This window comes from Sarcophilus harrisii, chromosome 1 (genome assembly GCF_902635505.1).
Source record: "Sarcophilus harrisii chromosome 1, mSarHar1.11, whole genome shotgun sequence".
NCBI lineage: Eukaryota > Metazoa > Chordata > Mammalia > Dasyuromorphia > Dasyuridae > Sarcophilus > Sarcophilus harrisii.
Window position 1 is genome coordinate 193,573,866 of NC_045426.1, and position 19,623 is coordinate 193,593,488.

Genomic DNA, 19,623 nt, shown 5'->3' on the forward strand with positions numbered 1-19,623 from the left:
GGAGGCATTTATTTCAAAGAGGTCATTGAAGAGAAGAAAATTTCCATGCATACCAAAATATTTATAGCTGCACTTTTTGTGACAGCAAAGTGGAACCTAAGTAGCTTACTAGCTTACTACTGACTGGGGAATTTCTATATAAATAATAGTATATAGATATAATGGAACTTTAATGAGGTATAAAGAAACTGTGAATATGATGAATACAGAGAAACATGAAAAGACTTGAACTCTAATCAGAGTGAAGTGAGCCAAGAAAATCATATATACCAGTAATGTCAAATTCAAATAGAAATGGATCATTGTTCTGGCAAACTGATTTAGAAAATCACAAACTAACAATGTTTATGTTTTATTATATTTTTATTTATTTTCTTAATTATTTCTCAATTACATTTAAAGCTGTGTCCCCTGAACTGGAGTTTTGGAGGAAGCATATGGCCCAAGGCCAGTAAGTTTAGATTTTTCTATTATACACAATGAATACAACAAAGTAAACAGTTCACTTATCTACAATAACTACAATAAATACAGTACCCTGAGTTAATGGGGGGAAATTGGCTACCACCAAAGATTTTGAAAGTAAATGTTGAAATATGGAACTATGGAATTATGGAACACAGCTTCCCCCCCCCCCATTTTATTGCAAAGGTGGAACATACACAGACATCAAACATTGTATATAATTTCAGATTTTTCTTTAATGCATTGATCAGTTTTACTGATTGCTTTTTTCTTTTTCTTCTTTTTTTCTCCCTCTTTTAAAAAGATTCTTTATTATGTGGGATGGGTATTAATAAGGCAAAACTTAGATGGCATAAAGGGTATAAAAAGGTACTTTTAAAAGAATCTTTAAGGACAACACATTATTCTAAGTTTTATGGAATTATAAATAACAATTTCAATTCCTCTCTAGTAACTATCTATTTAGCCCCAACATACACACAAACTTTATAGATCTAAAATAATTTTTGAATACTTATTAATATAAATTCTTATTCTGTTGTTGTTTGGTAAATGGTTTAAAAAGAGAGAAGTAAGCGTAAGTATTTTTGTGAAAATTATTTATTATTTATTAATTGAATAAAAGTTGTCCCCTTGGAAAAGTTAAAATTCTACACCTATTTATCCCATCTATCTATCTATCTATCTATCTATCTTTCTGTGTGAAATAATTTCTTTTTATTTGGTAAGCTTCTCTGGATATACTCTTTTAATGCACTATCAGGCTTTTTTTTACAACTATTGTCTAATAAGCAAATGGTAGCAATAATAGTACTAATAGAAGTACTATTGGTACTAATAATAACTCAAATTTTATAGTGCTTTATGATTTACAAAATGTGAAAAATGATTAAGTGCAATCAAATTAAAAATCTGCAGAGATCCTTCTAGTTTTATGATTTCATGATTTTGTTATATGAGCTAATTGCCAAGTAAAGGAATTTTGGTCAGTAGACCATACAGATCCCTTCCAAATTTCTTCAAACAAATATAAGAACGACAAAGACCTCAGAGGTGACCATACATGTCAGCACCTATCTCTAAAAGCAGCTGGGCTAGCTTTCCCTGAAATCTCAGCCATTTGGGGTCTTGGGAAGTATATGTTACAGAACCATCTGTTGCAATCATATAATCCTAGGAATATCACTATACAGGTCCCTGGAGATTTCTTGTGGGTGGTCCAATGCAATTATAATTTTGTCTAATTCCCCAACCAAAACTAACATATCTGAGTCTGTGTCACCTGCAGACTGAACTAAAGTATTCATGTTTCACACATGTGCATATGTGCATGCACACACACACACACATACACAAATTTATCTACAAAACAGGATCATAGGATTTCTCACTGCAAACAAGGAACAGCAAATTCCAGTTGTTGTTTTTTCCTCTTTTCTCCTATTATGCTTCTCTTGTTTTCTTTCAACTTTCCAAAAGGAATTTTATGTTAAATAATAGCAACCACCAAAAAAAAAAAAAAAAAAAAAAAAAAAAAAAAAAAAAAAAAAAAAAAAGCTGTACTAAAAATTACAAGACTAAAATAACCATGTAACTTCTGAAGAAAAAATAAAATTCTCTAAAAGAATCTGTCCATCTGCAAATGACATTATACTCTAAAATAGAGACACACTATTCCCTTCTATGCTCCCTTCCCCTTTTCACTTCTTAAAACTATTGCAAGACTGTGGGAGGATGTGGCAGCTTTAAGTTGCTATCCCTAAACTGCTGTTGATGTTGAAAACAAGAATTCAATCAATTTAAACAACAATTTAATAACAAATCAGTCAATAAGCATTTATTAACTATATATTATGTGCTTTGTCATGATGTAGGCAATGGAAAAACCAAAAAAATTTCAGCAGTCTTTATCATTTTATTGTTGTTCAATCATTTCAGTTGTTTCCAGTTCTTTGTGATCCTACTCAGGATTTCCTCAGAGGATACTTGGAGTTGCCATTTTTTTTTCTCCAACTTATTTTATAGATGAGGAACTGAGGCAAACAGAATTAAGTGACTTGACCAGGGTCACACAATTGTATGTTAGACACACACACACACACACACACACACACACACACACACACACATATATATACATATATAATAAATGTTATAACTAAAAAAATTTATTGCTAATTTATTTTTAACTTTCTTTTTTAAACATTTAGTTCCAAATTCTCTTCCTACCTCCCTCCTGACTTTTTCAATCACCCAGTTAGAAAGCAAACAATATATCAGTTATACATGAGACACCACACAAAACATTTCCATAATGGCCATATTTTTTAAAAGCAAGAAAAATAAAGAAAATTATATTTCTGTCTGAGCTCAGAGTTCATTAGTTTTCTCTCCAAAAATGGATAGAATTTTTTTCTTTATGAGTGCTTTGGAATTGTTTTGGATCATTAACTTGATCAATGTAATTAAGCTTTTCTCATTGGATCATCTTTACAATATTTTTAATACTATGTGCAATGATCTCCTGGTTTTCCTAGCTTCATTTTGCATCAGTTCATCTAGGTATTTCCAGATTTCTGTGAAATCACTCACCCTCAACATTTTTAATAGCACATTAGTACTTCATTACAATCATATGCCACAACTTGTACAGTCATTCCCCATTTGATGAACACTCCTTTAATTTCCAATTCTTTATCACCACAAAAAAGAGATGCATAAATAGGTATATATATATATATATATATATAAAGGCCCTCTTCCTTTTTCTTTGAACCTTTTGAGGTACAGACCTACAAATGGTATTATTGGATTAAAAAATGCACAACTTTATAGCCCTTTGGGTGCACTTTCAAATTGTTCTCCAGAATGGTTTGCCAGTTCACAACTCCACCAATTCATTAGTATAACTATTTTTCCTTATCCCCTTCAACATTTGTCATTTCTCTTTAGCACAAAATTGTAAAGTGTAAAGTAACTTAAAGTTGGTTTAATTTGCATTTCTCAAATCAATAATGATTTAAACCATTTATTCATATACCTATAGATATCTCTGATATCTTTTTCTAATGTCACATTTCTAATAGTCACATCTTCTGACCATTTATCAGTTGGGAAATGGCTCTTATTTTTATAAATTTAACTCAGTTCTCTATGTAGTCAAAATTATAAAGATTTTATCAGGGAAACTTGCTATAATTTTTTATTACTTAATGTCCATGGTACTTTAAAAAAATATACTTTCCTTGTTTATCTCTTTTAATTAGGCCTGTTTCTATTTTTGCTTTTTCTGCAATCACGATTGTACTCTCTGAAGTTTTTTACTTCCGCTGAAGCACAATAGATTCTGTTCCAATACATGATATTAATTATATAATGTGCGTCTTTACATTTGAAGTGTGTCTTGTAAACAACACAATGTTGGATGCTAGTTTCTAATCTATTCTGTTACCTGTTTCTATTTTGTGGATGAACTCATCTTATTTATATTCACAATTTATATTACCAGTTGTGTATTTCATTTCATTCCATTTTCTTTTTTATTCTTCTTTTTTTATTTATATCCTGTGTCTCCTCAAAAGTATTTTTTGCTTCCCTAAAACTGCTCTCTCTTTTATCATTCAATATCTCCTCCTCAACTTTGTCCTATCTTTTTCTCCTGGTATTTCCTGGTTAAGCAAGATAGATTTCTGTACCCAGCTAAGAGTGTGTGTGTGTGTGTGTTTGTGTGTGTGTGTGTGTGTGTGTGTGTGTGTATGAGCATGCACATATATTGGGGATCCATATATATATATATATATATATATATATATATATATATATATATATTCTTCCCTTTTTAAAACAAATTCTAGTGAGGGTGAAGCAAAGCACTGCTTGCCTCACCTTCTATATTCCGCTCTACTTTAAAAACTTTTTGTTCTCCTTTTTCTCCTTCTCTTAGTGCACCTCTCTTACTCACAACTTCAATTGTTGGTGTTGAAGTATCCTCACATAGTTGATTTATGATCATGTCCTCTGTCTATATAAACTCCTTTCTCACTGCCCTAATAATGATAAAGTTCTAAAGAGTTACATATAGCACTTTTCCATACAGGGTTTATAAACAATTTAATTTTATTGAACCTTTATAAATTCTTTTTCATATTTACTTTTTAATGTTCCTTTTGAATCTTGTGTTTGAATGTCATTTCTAATCACACATACACACACATGCATACACCATATATTTTAAATCAGGAAGACTTGTAATCTTTTCATTAAATAGCTATCTCCTGTTTCCTCAAAGGCTTATTCTCAGTTTATTTTGTAGGTTATTCTTGATTGTAATCCAAACTCCTTTTAACTTCCAAAATATCCTATTCTAAAACCTTTACTCATTTAACATAGAAGTAGCGAAATCTTGTGTAATTCTGATTTTGATTCAATGGTATTTGAATTATTTCTTTCTGGCTGCTTACAATATTTTCTCCTTGATCTAGGAGCTCCAGAATTTAGCTATAGTTTTCATTTCGGGATCCTCCCAGATGGAGATAGATGGATTTTTTTCAATGTCTATTTTACCCTCTGGTTTTAGGATCATGGGAGCAGCTCTTGATAATTTCTTAAAATATCACATTGAGGCTCTTTCAATGATCATGGCTTTCAGGTAGCCAATAATGCTTAAATTATTCTTCCTCAATCAAGTTCCTAGATCAATGTTTTTTTCAATGAGATATTTCACATTTTCTTCTATTTTTTTTTCATTCTTTTGATTTGGTTTTACTGTTTCCTGACATTTCATAGAGTCATTAGATTGTAGTTGCCCAATTGTAATTTTTAGAACTTCAGTAAGCTTTTGTACCTCTTTTTCCATTTGATTAATTTTTATTTTCAAGGATATATTCTTTGGAGAATTTTTGTTCCTCTTTTATCATTTGGCCTAGTCTGCTTTTTTAAAAAAATTATTTTCTTCAATATTTTTGTGCCTCTTTTATCAAGCTGTTAACTCTCTTTTCATAATATTCTTGCATCACCTTCATTTCTTTTTTCCATTTTTTTTCTTTTTCCACTCATTGCTAACACTTCTCTTGCCCATGGAACTATAAACATGTTCCTTAATTGTTTTCAACAACAAATGGTAGCACTCCTCTCTGCCTTGGAATTATGACAGGGCCCCTGGTCTCTTGTTTCTGAATACAAATATTCCTCTCTGCCATGAAACAATGACTCAGGAATGCATATAGATAATAACATTGCCAGTCAGTATCAACTATACCAAGTACCAGCAAAAGTTCCCTGTAATCTCTTTTTGATTAGTTGTTGAACTTTTTTACTGTCTGGCCTCAGAGACCCCAAAGCTGCTGTTGTTGATATTACAGATATCTCTGAGATTGGTGAAGTTATTGAAGTATGAGCTCCAGGCTAGCCTGTGATGATGATGTCACAGACCTCTACTGACAAGCATCCAAGTTATCTTGGGATGGAAAAAATTTATCGTCCTGACCTTTTGTGACTCTATTGCCCCCAAATTTGATTGGAGGCACTTAAAATCTGTTTAGAGAAGGATATTGGGAGAGTTTAGTTTGGTTATTGCTTCTATTTTATCATCTGGGTTCTATCACAATGCTATAAATTCTGTGTACATAAAGGAGAAACTTCAAGATAGAAAAGATAGGAAAATTTAGAAAGTGAAACTATAATAGTTGGGAACTTCCATGTGACCTTTTAATAGTAGAAAAAAATAAAATTATAGACAAGGAAGAACTTAATAACAAAACTTTATAAGATTTAAATTTGATAAATCTCTGCTGATTATGATGTGACATTTGAAGTATACACACACACACACAAAATATTTTCATTGTATCTTTACAAAAATTTGGCATGTAGCATGAATTTTGGCAAATTCATAAGTAAATGCACAAGAGTAGAAATATTGAATATATTATTTAGAAACAGTAATGCCCTAAAGATATTATAATTAATGATGGGCATTTGAAGAAAAGATCAAAACTTCGAAACTTAAATGGACAATAGACAATTTCACCAAAGAAATTGACAGAAATCAGATAAAAAACCAAAACTTTTTATATGCATTCAAAACAGGCTTTAGGGGAAAATATATATCTCATTAACAAAAGAAAGGGGAAAAAAGAACAGAATACTGAATTGGACATGCAGCTAAATAATATAGAAGAGTAACAAATAAAAATCCCAACTAAATACAAAAATAGAAATTCTGAAAATCAAAGAATAATTAAATTAAAAACAAAAAATGAATTGAAAAATAAATTAGTTCTGTTGATAATACTAACAAATTAGACCAATTGTTATTTTTTTAATGTTTCATATTGCTTTGTGAATCATTCTGGGAAAGAAAAATCAGAGCAAAAGGGAAAAACCATGGAAGAGAAAAAAAAAAAGAAGTGAGTATAACATGTGTTGTCTTATATTCAATCTCCATCATTCTTTTTCTGGATGCAGATGGCATTTTCTGTCCAAAAACTATTGGGATTGCTTTGGATCACTGAACTGCTGAGAAGAACCAAATCTTTCATATGATCATCACACATTCTTACTATTATTCTGTATGATGTATTCCTCATTCTGCTTGTTTCACTCAGCATCAATTCTTATGAATCTTACCAGGCTTTTCTAAAATCAGCTTGTTTCTCATTTTTCTAGAGCAATAATATTCTAATAACATCATATACCATAATTTATTCAGCCATTCCCCAGTTTATAAACATCTACTCATTTTCCAATTCTTTGCTACCACAACAAAAGCTGCTACAAAGATTTTTGCAGTAGTAGCACTGCTGGGATCAAAAGGTATGCCCAGCTTGATAATAGTCCTTTGGACATTGCTGTCCACAATGGTTGGATCATTTCACAACTCCACCAGCAATGTATTAGTGTCCCAGTTTTTCTACATTCCCTTCAATAATTATCACTATCTTTTCTGTCATCTTGGCCAATCTGAGAGGTATGAGGTAGTACCTCAGAGTTATTTTAATTTGCATTTCTCCAATTAATAGTGATTTAGAGCATTTTTTCATATGATTTTATGTGGCTTTAATTTCATCATCTGAAAATTGTTCACAATTTTAAAAATGAAACTTTTATCAAAAATACTGACAGTAAAGATTTTTTTCCACTTTGTACTTTGTGATGACCGCGTTTAGCACCCAGAGTATATTAGAATCAGCCAGAGTCAGAATAAGGGAAAATGCTTGATCTTTATTCTTTGCAGAGGTGAAGTGAAAGCAACTGGGACATGAATCCGGTCAGCAGTGCTCTGCCTCTCTCACTCCAACCCACCAAATCATCTAAGCAATCTCCTATACAACAAATCAAACTTGCACAGAGTGAGCAGGGCCATTCTTTCTCCAAGCATATATTAATAGAGTATTGTCCAATTGCTAATTAGCCTCAAGTGCTAAGAGGGACTTCAGTGCAAGGAGAGCTTCAAGAGCTTCAGCCCATTACAGTACTTCTCTTTTAATCTTGTTTCTGTTGGTTTTGTTTGTCCAAAATCTATTTAATTTAATGTAAATGTAATGTAATGTAATGTTGTTCATTTTGCCTTTCCTAATGTTGTCTAGTTCTTCTTTGTTAGTCTTTCTTTTTTAGAGTGAGAAACCAAATTACCATACTCAAAGATGAAATAAAGACAACTCACAATGGATGAAAAAAAAAAAAGATATTATTAGTAAAGTGTTTAGTCCAATTTACATGTAAACAAAAATGATCATTTAAACAAGTGAATGAATATTTTAAATCACCAAAATATTCTAATTAAGAGAACAAGACATGAAAAATTAAGTAACTCAGTCTCAGAAGAAGAAAGCAAATATCAGAAATGTACTCCAAGAGGAAAAATAATTTCATCTGAGTATTCTCAGTTTTCTCCACATTCATCTCTTTAATAATTTCTTATGGAACTTGATACTCATTCATGTAATTACACTTATATACCTTGTGTTTGATGTACTGTATGATAAACCCAAAGAAACCAATTTCTGGGGTGAAAGTGGGAACAAATAATATCAATCTATTTTTCTATTTTAAGAAATATATTTTAATTCATAGTTAAGAGGACAGAATTTAAATGATATTTTTTTTATACTGACTTCAGCATTGTAAAATATTACACCTTTGAAAGGCCTAAGATCTGCCAAAGATATTATGAAGCAAGCTTTTTAACTTTTTCAGATAATACAAATGTATGGATTTGTTGTTGCTTGTCTATTTTTTTGTTTGTTTGTTTCAAGGGAGAACTTTTATATTGGTAGAGAGGGTGAACAATTAGGAATTTAAAAATATATATTAGATGTTTGTATTGCTATTGTTCTTTTTGTTTAAAAAAGTGTTTGTTATATTCATAATAAAGAGATATTTTATTTTCCTTTAAATTTGTGATAGACTAAGACCATCTTTTTATAATGAGAGATAAAAAAAAATAGCCTTTATTTCCACAGCACTCTAAAGAATACAAGCCACTTTAAACATATTTCATTTTATTCCATGTGAAATTCAACTATTCCCATGGAAATTTTTCATCTATGCAGATATATAGCCACCAATATTCCAATTTCTTTTCTTTATGCTTTTTTTGATGAAGTGTCACTGTGTTTATGTTATTTCCACATTTTGCCCCATCATCTTACCACACGTTCTGAATACACATATTCTACCTTCTCTCTTTTCCTTCTCTCAGGAAAGAATATTTATACAAAGGTATAAATGACCTTAAATATTTAAAGGAATATTTTCCAAGTTGTACACAGAACACTTTCAGGCTTAAAATATAATTTACACTGATTATTCAGAGGAAAAAACTATATAAGCCAAACTTGTCCTCATGTGGACTAAGTGACACCTACTTAGCATTTTGGAGACACTGGAGAAAGGTTCTTATCCCCCCCAGAGAAACTCAACAATACTAGCACATGCTTTAAATTCAAATTTCACACCTTTATCTTTCAAAGCCAAGCTTCTTAAACTATGTGTTGCAATCCTCTGTGGGGTCATGAAACTATGATTTATCATAAGTACATGTTTGATTTCCCTACCTGTTTTTATATACATAGGGTCACATAAAAATCTCTTAGACCAAAAGGGGTCATGAGTAGAAAAAGTTTAAGGAGCCCCTTGTTAAAGTATTAGTGCCTTTAAATGTGTATGTCTCAAGAGAAAAACTAATTCAGTTGAAAAGTCCTAAAACCAAAAAATGAAAAAAAAATGCACTGAGTTAAAGACAATTCAGAAGAATATTGGAATGATACTGAAAAAAAATTAGCCTATTTTTACTTTTTTTTGGAAAAATGTCAAACAAGGTTAATATTTTTTATATTAGAGAATTTTTCTACCAGAAGGGAGTTAGCTTTGGGGAATATTTTATATAGTAGTATGTCCCTAAGAGTAGAAGTCAAATAAAAAGACTAGCCATATCATTCAATTGTTAGATTTCATTGTTAGATGCTTTAACTTCCCACAATAAAAAATTCATGTATGAAGCTTTTTTAGGACTAGAATACCAATCAGCAGCATTTTGTAGCAGTGAAATAGACTAATGGATTATAGTCAGTCCATACATGGAAACTGATCTGGAAAGTATCTAGTTTATGTTGAAAAAGCTTTTGTGACATCATACATACCTGAAGAATGCTGTGTACAATAATTTTTTTTGTATTTTATATTTTCAGTCTAAGAAGGATAGAGTTATTAGGTTTTGTGTATTTAATCTTCAGAAGAATGAGGAAGTAATTCAGGCTAACACGACATCTGTTAAAAAGGTTACTTTTCCACAGAGAAATAGATAGATAGATAAGTAGCTAAGTAGCTAGATAAAACAGATATACATGAAGTTTATAAAGTCCTAGAAGTGCAGTATAGTAAACTTCTTAGGAGAGCTGACCACTTGATTAAAGATCTTCTGATATAAGGGCTTTGTGACCTGGATAAGTCCCTTAATAACTTCATAGGGATCCAATGAACTTGTAAGAATCTAAGTCATAAAATAGATACCTATTTTGCATTGGTAGGAGTTTCTTCATCAGTAATTTCCTGTGTGAGAGAAATCACAGGTGTCCCCCCAAAAGAAATAACTTCAAATATAACATTGTAGGGGGAAATAGCAGCAACATTAAAATTTTAATACACTTTTTACAATCTTCTACAATGTGATTAAGGAAACTTGAACTTTGAAGGGTTACTTGCCCAGTGACATTTTCATTTTTAATGGACCAAAATTTAAGATAAAGAAATAAAACTCTACTTTAAGCATGAAACAGAGAATTGGGGAAATAGAGGAATAAGGAAGCTATCTTGGTGTCCCTGAAGTAACAAGTGAGCAACCTCCTTCTTTTACCTGTATATAACACCAGTCTTGACACAGGCAGTGAAAGTCATCATTAAATTCAATTTATCATTTTGAGATAAGGGCTCACATTCACGTTGAAAACTTCAAAAAGTTTATTGATTTCCCTGATTTTTTTTAACTAGAATTTTATTGGAATGAGAAGGAATGAATGTTATTCTTAAGTACCTCTTGAATGAAAATATACCCTCTTTCCATCTTTGAGTTCAATTCTGCAATGTCTGTCTGATATAATTGTATTTTTTTTATTTCTGTGAATCAAAATTCTAGAAAACTGCACATTACTAAGAATAAGAATCACAGTTTGCTATAGCAGGAAGAATATTATAGGACTGAGGAGTGGAACTAAGATGACATTGTAGACAAAGCTGAATTTTTCCAACATTCCTACCCAAACAATTTTTTATTTTATATTATTTTTATTTTATTAAATAAAACAAGCAATTTTGTCACATAGTATAACAAGATGGTTGCACATGAAATTGCAAATCTATTATATATTTGTTATTCCTTTTAAATATATAATAAAGTTATCATATACATTTCTTTTTGTTTTGCCTCTTTTTCTTCTTTCTTCACCCTACCCCACTCTAGCGGTGGCTACCATTAAATTCAAATAGGTGTATGTGTGTATATATACACACATACATGTAAATATACACACACATATATATGTGAGAAAAATAATTCATTTGGATCCATACTCTCTTCAAATCAATCTTAGTCAATTTGCTAGAATCATAGGTAAGTTCTGTATATAAGGTCCCAGAGCTGTGAGCTGCATATTCTAAGTTCACTTGTTAAAGGTCTTCCAACTTTGCTTTTTCTTGTCATTGTGACCAAGCCCAGTGTTGCAGAGATCATAACTACATGGAAAGTCCCCCTAAATATTTTTCTAACTCCACACTAATCACTTGTTCAATAGTAACAGATATCTATTTTATGACCAGTGACTGTTACAGCTTGTACCATTTCATACTGCCCAAATTAAGGAAAAGTCTATCCATCTTATGTGGAGATATTACTTGTGACTTTGCTAATGTATTGCTTATTTTAGCTTATGTATCACATGCCAATCAGTAGAATTATTCTGTATTTGGTATAGCTGTTCTGGAATGACTGGGCATCTGGCCCCACAAAAATAGGATCCTGAAAGGAGGTGGAATCTCAGATCATGAGGAAGATATGAGGTCACTCTCATTAGAGGAGACCATGTACTCTTTAATAAAGTGTCATTGGCTCAGAGCTCTGCCTCAGTCTTTCTTATTATAGGTGGCATAATTTAAATTCCATTATATGTGATATATACATATACACAAAATAAAATTATTTTATACATTCTTGTATTCATCAGTTTTTTTTCTTGATGCAAATAGCATCTTTCTTCATATGTCCTTATGGTTAATTTGGGTTTTTATAATGATTGAAATGACTTATTTTATCAAATTCATTTCTGCTTCTTCTGCTTCTGCTTCTTTAGCAACTGGAGTTAAGTGACTTGCCCAAGAACATAAAGCTAGTAAGTGTTAAGTGTTTGAGACCATATTTAAACTCAGATCCTCCTACTTCAGGGCTGGTGCTCTATCCATTGTATCATGTAGCTGTCCTGAAGTCATTTCTAAAGTAATGTTACTGTTTCTGTATATAATGTCCCTTAGGTTGTGGTCATTTTGCTCATCGTTATTTCATGAAAGTCTTTCCATGTTTTTCTAAGTTTATTGAGCTCATCATTTCTTATAGTACAATAGTATCCCATCACAATAATATACCACAACTTATTTAAGCATTCTCCAATATTTAGAGGGTCAGAGCCAACAAAAGATCAGAGTGAGACATTTTCCAAGTCAAAAACATCAAAGGACATCAGAAAGAAAAATTTGGCACAAGGATGAGGCTGACCCAAAGACCACACGGATGTAAAATTACTAATGAGGACTAGATAGTAAAGACAGAAACACTAATAGCTTTGGGAGCACCCTGGCAACTAATCAGAAAGGAATGATAGAGGAGCCCTTTGGTAGCATTAAAATTAGGACTAGATATTGTTTAGCATCTCCATTGCTAATATTTACTTCTAAATCATAGTTCAAGGGGACAGAAGAGCACTTTTCATCAAGAAGGAGTAGGGGCTCTGAGGAGCCACTGTTTGGCAACTCCAATGCCTATATACACTTCTTGGTCATACATAGTTAAGGGCATAGAGGAACGTTCTTGGTTAAGACTTCATGACAACTTCATACCTCTCAGAATGGCTAAGATGACAGAAAAAGGTAATGATAAATGTTGGAGGGGATGCTGGAAAATTAGGACACTAATACAGTGCTTTGAGTTGAATACAGTGCTGGTGGAGTTGTGAAATGATCCAACCATTCTGAAGAGTGATTTGGAGCTATTGGAGCAAAAGACTATTGCATATCCTTTGCTCTAGCAGTGACTCTACTAGGTCTGTATACCGAAGAGATCATAAAAGACAGAAAAGGACTCAAATGTGCAAAAATATAGCAGCCCTTTTTGTAATGGCAAGGAAGTGAAAATGGAGCCGGTGCCCATTAGTTAGGAAATGGCTGAATAAGTTATAGTATATGAATGTAATGCAATATTATTGCTGTGTAAGAAATGATGAGTGGCTGATTTCAGAAAAGCCTGGCAAGATTTACATGAACTGATGCTAGATAAAATGAGCAGAACCAAGAGAACATTGTACACAGCACAATAAGATTATATGATGATCAACTGTGATAGACTTGGCTCTTTTCAACAATGAGGTGATTCAAGGCAATTTCAATAGACTTGGGATGAAAAATGTCATTCACATCCAGAGAGAGAATTATGGACACTGAATACAGAACAAAACATATTAATTTCACCATTTTTGTTGTTGCTTACTTGTTTTTTTTTTCATGTTTTCCCCCTTTTGATCTGATTTTTTTTCACAATGTAATCTTTATTTTCATCAGTCAAACACATAACTTTCTATAACCTTGCAAAGCAATCAGTTTAAGATGTGACAGTACAAGATTGTGAAGTGCAATACCAAACCCTTCTTTGATGGGTAACTACCCAGGTTGCTGGCTCTTTGCCGGTGCATCTTGTTTTTAAATGTGGATAATGCAGGGAGTTATCTATGTTCCCTTGAAACCAGGACTGGGGTAGGGGATAGAGTCCTTTCATGGTGCATGCCTCACTAAGAAATTTTATTCTGCTTTTCTTGTTCAATTGTCTTTTTGGTGGGCAAAGTATTCTTTCCCTGTTCTACATTTTCTTGAGTTTGACCTTGTTGAAACTCATGATCTCCCCCATGTCCAGCTTGTCTGCCATCTTCAGATTCAGAGAAGCCTTGCTCTAGTGGTGTCTGGCTCTTAATGACTCCTTCCTCTGTGGCTGAAGCCAGAGATCTTGATCTGATTTTTCTTGCACAGCATATTGAATATGGAAATATATTTAGGAAAATTGCACGTTTAACCCATATCATTTTTTTTTTTTTTGCTTTCTTGGGGAGGGGGAAAGGGAAAAGAGAGAGAAAATTTTGTAACACAAGGTTTTGTAAAAGTGAATTTTGAAAACAATCTTTGCACTTATCTGGAAAAATAAAATAAATATTCTGAAGAATAATAATAACAGTAAAGTCTCAAGGGACAGTATTAATTCTGGCTCCACAAGATAAGAAACCCTATGGAACAATATTGTTTCCAGTCCCAAGGAAGGAGGACTCCTGAGAAGCAGTATTACTTGCAAACCCTTCCTGGGTTGCATCTGGACCCTTCCTGATTGTGAATGATTATACCTCTCTCCAGATCATACCATCTTGGAACCACTGAAAGCATTCAAGTGATTTGCCCAGGGCAATCCAGGTAGTAATCATAAAAACTAGTTGGTATCAAAGAAAGAACAGAGTAGTTAGCTAATAAATAGAATAGATTAAATGCACAACCTAAAAATGCAAATGAGTCTAGCAGCCTAATGTTTGATAAACACAAAGATCCCAGCTAAGTGAAATACTTTCTATTTGACAAAAACTTCTAGGAAAACTGAAAAGCAGTCCAGTAAAAACTAAACATAGCATCTTACATCATAAACACACAAGCTCAAAAGAGTTATATGATTTAGACATAAAAAGTGATATTATAATTAAATTAGGCAAGTATGAAAGAAAATACTTGTCAAATCTAGGGTTAAGTGAAGAGTTTATGACCAAACAAGCATTTTTTTTTCCTTTCCCTATTTTTTTCCACCCCTTAGAACACAGCTAATACTGAAATGTTTTGTATGACTTTATATGGGTATCATATTTCTTTCCTTTTGAAAGGTTGGGAAGAAGTTGAAAGAAGAGAGGAGATTTAAACTGAAAAATAAAAATAAAAGAAAGAAAATCTGGGAGAAAGCTCCTACTATGTACCAGCTATTTTACTTAGTATGGAAGATATAGTTATAAATATGGGATAGTATTTGCCCTCAAGGAGTTTACATTTCTTTAGGAGATACAATAAACAAAGAAGAATGATATTAGCCTAAGAAATCACAAAATCTGTGAAAGGAGCTATCAGACAGTCACTTGTTATGGTTTATAATAGTTTTGGTGCTGTTGATTTTATTACAATTTTCATAACAAGAATAGGAGGTATTTCAGGGAGGCAACAGAACCTCTTCATTACATAGATTAGGAAACAGAAGCCCAGAATAATTATGACTTGTCCAAGTTTTTCAGGTTGTTAAGTGTTAGAGGCAGGAATTGAATGGAATTCCACAAACTATACAGTCAATACTCTTTCCACTATACCACACTATCATTTTATGCCTAAGTAGGCTGACATTTCTCAATGGCAGAGTGTATGGGAAGTGGAGCATTATCTGAGATCATCTAGATAATAAATGATTAAGAAAATTTTCACTCACTTAGAACATATCATCCCATGACTGCACCATAGCTGGACAGGAAGTGACACTATGCAGCATCTTAAGAAGGATTATATCACAGTAAGAACCCAAGAAAACAAAATCAATCTGCAAGTCCCACATTTGCTAAATCCAATGAAAGTATCATATTCAATTTCAATGTACACTTACAGACTGACAAGACTTTTGTCCACTTGAAATGCCTTGTCTTTAAAATAGAAGAGGAAGGAGTTACATTACAAATGAAGACATTTTTTCTATAGTGCTTGGCCAAAAAAACAGTATTGAAACTGTAGCTTTTGGAGGTAAAAACTTGAATGACCAAAGGGATCTAACCAAATTTCATTTCAATGTAATTTTAAGGCTAAGATACTAAACTTTGAAAATTGGTGTTTATTCTGGATATACTGAGAGAAAAATGCCCAAGTTGTATATTAAGTATTTCATCCTAAGTAAATATTTGGAACAAAATTACTAAGGAAACACCATTTTTTCCTTGCACAACTTTGTGATATTTGGCAGTGATTTTTAAATTGGATCCTGCAGAACCAATATGAACTCAAAAATATAAGACTATGTGTATGTATGTAGAAGAGAATATTATAATGATATTTGTGGCGATAATCATGGTTATTAAAATTAAAAGTCCTTGATTATCCATAGAAACCTAGGAAAAGCAGATTTGATTACTTAGGAAAAAACAAAACAAAGCAATTTTAGTTAAAAAAGTAAAAAGAATCAATATAATTTTTCACTTGGATTCTCTTCTTCCCCTGCTGCCAGAAGAAGGAGCTCACAAGTAATGGAATAGCCTAAGGATATGGAGAAGGGAAAAGAAAGGCAAACCTGTATAACTCACATTGTGGAAAATTGTTAGTTGGAAGTGTTGTGAAGTGTCCAAATAATCATACTAGCTTGGATTTAGAAGATACTTTCCTTCACTAATGCCTTCTTCTGTTACCCCCATCTTATGGTAAAATAAACCTGGGTTTTAAAAGACTATATACACAAAGTATAGCATGAAACTACTTGTTTCTACCCATCTAGGAAAATACATATAATACAACAATGAACTAAGTGTTTATCTTCTGAGAACCAACTTCACTAAATTTTGAGTGGTTTCTTACTAAAAGGTTGGCTGTCAGGTGCCAATAATTTGAAAAAAAAATATCAAGATGACTCATTAATGAGCAAGCATATCTTGAATTTCATTTCAGGTTATAAGTAAGCTATAGGCAAGCATAAAGACTTTTTTATTTATTGGAACAGCATGAAGTGTTAGCAGTGCTTTCTCCTCTAAAAGGTGTTTTCTATCACAACTCACTCTTTCCTGCCTCTTTGCAGAAATCATGGGGTAAAAAAAGCAAGAAAGCCAGAAATTGAATTGCAGGGTTGCTTTTTTTTTTTTTTTTTAGGCTGTCCCAAATTATTTCATTAATTACTAATTGTTTCACAAGGAAGTCTTAGGATAAGCTAGGGTATTATAAAGAAATTTCAATAACCTAGTTAACCTTATTTACTAATAAGTATCCCAAAATGGAGAATATAGAGAAAGAAAATAGAGGTGATAGGCAGTGGTCATTTGAGTCCATTGAGTTGTGAAGTACATTGATATAATTTTTTTTTGCTATACGTAATTCATTTCTGACTGAGCTAAAGCTGACTTTTGTTTCACAATGGTTTATCAGCCATCACAGATGGGGAATTGTTTTCATATTTAGAATCTTTCTGATTTAGATTCTTTAAGAATCAGCTTTGATCTTTTCATTAAAAATGCTTAAAAGCTCCCTATTTCATTAAGGATCTCTTTATGGGAGGGGATTCTTATTACCTTTTCTCCTGTATAATTATACTTAGGTTTTGAGGATAAATTTATTTTTGTTACAAATTTATAACTCTTGCTTTTTGGAATATCATCTTGGAGATTTCTCATTTTTAGTAGAAGTTTCCAGATTGTATCTGAGCCCAATTGTACTTAGTACTTTACTAAGTACTTAGTACTTAGAACTTCTTTCACCTAGATATTTGGAGTATTTTTTTATTTGATTTAAAAATTCCAAATTTTGACTAATATTCCTGGAACTTTTCCTTTGGAACTTCCTATGAAAGAATGATTAGTGAATTCTTTCTATATTTTCCCTCTGCTTCTTATAGATCTGAACAGTTTTCTTTTATGATTTTTTTGAAACATAGTGCCTATTCTTCTTTTTGATCATGATTTTCATGGAATCCAATAATTCTTAAATTATTTCTCCTTGATCTGTTTTCTATGTTAGTTACTTCCATAAAGTATTTATCTTCTATTTTTTCAGCCTTTTGATTTTATTATATTTCTTGCTGGCTTGTGAGGCTGTTGATTTCTATTTAATCTATTCTCATTTTTAGGGATTCCATGTCTTAGGTAAGGTTTAACATTTTGTCTTCTAAAGCTACTTATTCCATTTCCAATTCTTTTTTTCCAAGAGCTTTAAAAAAAAAAAATTTCTATTATTTCATTTCTTCTAGATTTTTGTGTAGTATTTGTGGAGGAAAATGTTTCTACATGTAGCTATTTTGGCATTAGCTTTGTAACAGTTTTGATACTAGATATAATGTTTCATTTGATTTAGTTCTGGAATTAAGGTTTTGTTTTAAGGCCACGCTCTTGCTCCTATTGAATTTTTTGTAGGGTGGTATTCTCTGCATGGATTCCCCTCCCTTGGATTCTCTTAACTCTAAGGATGACTTTCACTGCCTAAAGCTGAATTATCCTGGATCTTTGAAATGCTAAATCCTGGGTTTTCAAGTTTCTTAGACATTTCAGGACAGATTATTATGACATCATAGACCTTGGATTTGCATTGTCCTGACAGAGTAAAGATAGCTAGGTGTTCCAGTGGATGGAGCTCTGAAGTTGGAGTCTGAAAGACCTGAATTCAAATCCTGCCTTGGACAATTACTAACTGTGGACTCCTGGGCAATTTCCTGTGTCAACTTCAACATGAGGGGGTGATAATAGCACATACCTCATAGTATTGTTGTAAAGATCAAAACATATAATATTTGTATAGTGCCAAAACATAATAGGTGTTTTGTAAACGCCTGGCCCTTACCTCCATTTCCTTTCTGTGATAGCATCTTACAGGTCAGGTCCCCTTTTTCTGTTACTCAGGGTTTCTAAACTCTCTGTGGCCTTCTGAAGAATGTCTTCTAACGTTGTTAATTCTAGTTACAGAGCTTTGGAGGCTGCATGTAGTGTGTCTCTGTTCACAAGGATGTTTCCTTTGACTTAGTTTTTCCTTGTTGGGGAGTAAGTGTTCCTATTATCCTTGATTTTTATAAGATTGAGGGGGGGGGAATGAAATTCTTGGGAGGAAGAAGTCACAAGCAGTATAGTTTCTTACTGTATTTTTTGATCAATATGTGATCTTGTGTGAACCTCAAGGTTTTTTGGGCATAATCCAAATTCTTCTCCAGAATGGTTGGATCAAATTCATAACTCTATCAACAATGTATTAGTGTCCCAGTTTTCCCACATCCCCTCCAACATTTGTCATTATCTTTTTCTGTCATCTTAGCCAATCTGAGAGATGTGTTGTGATGACCATGTTAGCATCCAGGATACTTTAGAATCAGCTGGAGTCAGAATAAACAAAAGTCCTTGATTTTTATTCTTTATCAAAGGGAGAGGAGAACTCTTGGACACAGGAATCTCCTCTTTCTTCTCCTCCCTCACCCCAGCCACCTCTCTCATCCTACTCCACCCTCTAAATCCCCCACACAATCTCTCTATACAAAAACAGATCAGGCCTGCACAGAGTAGTGGGCAGAGCCATTCTTTCTCCAAGCATATGCTAATAGAGTATTGTCCAATTGGTAATTAGCTTTAAGTGCTCGGACTAAGTGCTCAGTGTGTCAATTCA

The 19,623-nt window shown here is 32.5% G+C and overlaps 1 pseudogene; it reads right to left on the reverse strand.

Annotated features, from left to right (window-relative positions):
* Positions 1 to 14,012: 14,012 nt before the first annotated feature.
* LOC100926015 lies at positions 14,013 to 14,146 on the reverse strand (annotated as a pseudogene).
* Between the last annotated feature and the right edge of the window lie 5,477 nt (positions 14,147 to 19,623).